Consider the following 3,565-nt stretch of genomic DNA (forward strand, 5'->3'; position numbering starts at 1 on the left):
ACACACGCGGTGGAGCGGATGGGGTATATATATATATATATATATATATATATATATATTATTTTTGAACATCAGCATTCAGCTTTACCTTCAGCTTTTTGTTGCCTCTTGTCTGTTTTTGTGCCTGGGAGGGATCTGAAGACGCCCAATAATTTTGACCTTCCCCTCCTCCAGATAAACAAACGATATGCCTCATAAATGCCAGGTTCCTCTTTAAAAGAGGGAGGAAAAGGTCTTACAGACAGTCCAGGCTGTGAACTTCATGAGAACAGAGCTCGATTCTCTGCTGCACCGCAGCCCCTTCCTTGTGCAAGCCTGGGCAAGCCACCCCGGCCCTCAGTTTCCCCTCTGTGGCAGAGGGATGCTCAGACTTCTGTCTTCCCTCCCTTCGCCTGCCTTATCTTTGGGCTTCGGGAGACGCTCAGGGCAAGGGGGTGGATTTCCTTGGCCCTTCTCCCTTCACCTTTCCTGGTGCAGCTTCCCCGGCTCTGAGCACGCAAGGGAAAGGGTTAAACGCTTCCCCTTCCTCTGCCAACACAGACGGCTCCTAAAAGCAAGGGGAAACTCTAAACAGCAAATGTAGAGTCTGAACAAAGATTTACCCTTTTCCCTCCCCTTCTCCCTTTCCTCCCCTTGAACCAGGACTTCAAAGGAGCTCTGGGATGAAGGAGAAGGGTGAGGGTGTTGCAGACTGTGAGCTGCAGCCCAGGGTCCATATCCAAACCAAGGTACCTGCCAGCTTCCAAACTGGAGCAGAAACTGGAGCGGAAACCTCTGGCTCGGCAGATCTGTGGTTTGAAACCATCAATATTGCATAAAATCCAGCTTTCTGCTCAACCTCGGAGAGTCCCATCCCAGGTTAAATCTCTGTGGGGCAAAGCTGGGATGTTACAAACTCCCAGAAAAGCCTGCAGCTGCCTGCTCCTGCAGCCCGACTGCTCCGGCTCCGCTCCGCAGAGCAGATCAGCCTTCTGCCAAACCTCCGAGCAGCAGGACCGGGTCTCATCCCCTGCCATGCGTAAGCCCTGAGACTCCGTGAAGGGACCGAGCTGCTCTTGTTCTATCTCCTCACACGGCTGCAAAAGCAAATTAAAAATTGGCTTTGGGGGTTATACACTGAGGATGCCTCGGATCTTTTCCCCAAATGTCTCAAAGCACATGGATACGTTCTTCAGCCAACATATATTTTTAATTTCTATCTTGTATCACAGTTTTTTCCACAGCTGAATTTCCAGGTGGAAGTTTCTCGTGTGGCAGGATCCTGCGGGCATGGGATCAGATCATCACTTGGCTCTTTCTATCGCCGAGCATGTGACACCTCGTCTGACAGCCTCTGGCGCCGCAGGTTCAAGGCCGATTTCCTCAGGTGTATAAACACAGCCCTGTGCGGTTCCTTTGAACGAGACTCATGGTCAGATGCCACCATTCGGCTTCCTGGATGCAGTGTTTGCTGACTGCGGCCAAAATGTGCCCTCCTTAGCAGAGAAGAGCCGGGCTGGTTTTTGGCAGAAGGGTTCCTAGAGATCGCAGGTCCTGGGGTATGAATGGCTTCACAGCTAGAAGGCAATGTTATTTTGGGGCTAACGCTGAAAGGATTAATATAAAATTTCAGCTTGACACAGAAAGCTTAGAAGATAAAAATAGGCTCTTGCCTCTGCTGAGTCATCTCCTGATTTAAAACATGGATCGGGGTGTGTTTAAAGGCTGCTCTGGGACCTGCTGCCTTCCCCACAGCATCTAGGTCTGGCCAGGGGAAAAGAGCCAAAGCGGTGTTACCAAAACCTCTGAATGAACCATCGCTGGCTTTTATTTACCGATGTCCGTGCCCTTTTGCTCACCAACACACCGCGAGTCAGCAGGGCTGCGTTAAGGACCGACTCTGACGATGAATGTGAAATAATCTCAATGAAAACGAAACCAGCAGCCGCCTGTGGTTGTGAGCAGCCTCGCATGAGAACACCGCAGCCTGAGCAGGCGCCGGCACAGCTCAGCAGCCTCAAAAAACCCTCCTAATAAAAACATAGGGTAAAACAAGCTCCATGTCCCGTGTCTCTGAGGGCTGGCTGACCTCTCCCTGATCTCTGGAGAAACCTTGTGGGCGCAGGGTGGCTGCTGCAGCCCAGCGGCTACAGGGTTAAGCTGATGACTGCACACCACTGGTCTGACTCAGAGCCTGCCAGAGGAACTGCAGCACAGGCAGACCAACTAAAGCAATCCTTCAGGGAAGCCAAACACATCTGAGAAACCTGGAAAGTCCAAGCACAAGGGCTGATTAACCCCTGAGTGCGCCCACAAGGGAAAGGGCAACCAGCACTAAGGTCCCAGACACAGCTCGATTCCCCCCTGCTCTGCAAGAAATATCGCATATGGCGAATGCAGTGATACAGAAATACCCAGAACTTGGCAGCTCTGCTTAAGTGACAGCATTTGCCTCCCCCTTTTTAGTAGCGTTGAGCTTTGCTCTGAAAACATTGGACTTAGCATGAAGAAACTTCTCTCTCTTGCTGCTCTCCTGCATCCCAATGCAAGGTTGTTGCCTGCAGGAAACGGGGAAGAATGGCAATGATGCTGCCACATAAAGGAAAAAAAGAAAAACATCTTTGAAAGGACAGGAAAGCCAACATCTGTGGATGCTAGCTGAGACAGGAGTTCCTGCAGAGCAGTGCTGCTGCCACAGCCCTCAGCCGCCCCAGCAAAGGCCAGGCTGCGGTATGTGTGTCTGCCGGGGCTGTTTGCATTGTCCACTTGTGGGATGTCAGGCAGGCTCTTGAGGTACGCAGTTTCTCCCTATTCATCCGTCTTGCCTGCAGCAGTTGGAGGAGCCGGCGCTGGGAGGATCCCGCTTCCAACCACGGTGCCGCTGGCTCAGTCCTGTGTGGTCTGCCAGGTCTGCCAGCACACCCTCTGCCATCAACAATTGCACAATCCTGCCTGTGCAAGTGGCCATGCATACCGTTCCTGGGGTGATTTTTGCTAAGAAGGCGTGGTGCAGTGCTGCAGGTCCCCAGGATGAGGGGGGATCTCCAGTCTTGGACATCTGCTGCCACGGCTGACTGAGCCGAACCATCGCTTCTGTGCATGCCCGGCAGCACCTGTGTGCTGCGTGCCCACCAACAGCTCGCACTGGCCTTTGCGCCTTGCTGGGCCACAGCAGCAACACAAATAAAGTGATGTAACACACATAAAAATGACAACAGCTTAGTTTCAACTCAGGCCCTTTACATTCAAAGAACAGACGGACCGTGGAGGCCAAGCAGCCCCTCATGGTTCTAAGCACAAAAAGTTGCTCCCCTTGGCATTCTCACCGGGCGCCTGCTTGCCTTCGCTGCTGCTTGAGTTTGGGGGACAAGAGGGGGCAAGGCTGGCGAGGCCCAGGGTGGAGGCCCTCAGGACAGGCCCACAGCGGCCTCAGGCCTCCAGCACGAGGGAGGAAACACAGGCCCCGCTCTGCAGCATGACATCACCCCCAGTGACATCACCCCCAGTGACATCTCGGCGTGATGTCACGCACGCGGGAGGCCGAGGGGTGTGTATATGTGTGTTTTGGGGTGGGGGGGGGGCAAAG

The sequence above is a fragment of the Charadrius vociferus genome, unplaced genomic scaffold, assembly GCF_000708025.1.
Source record: "Charadrius vociferus isolate BGI_N301 unplaced genomic scaffold, ASM70802v2 scaffold384, whole genome shotgun sequence".
NCBI classification, from domain to species: Eukaryota; Metazoa; Chordata; class Aves; order Charadriiformes; family Charadriidae; genus Charadrius; species Charadrius vociferus.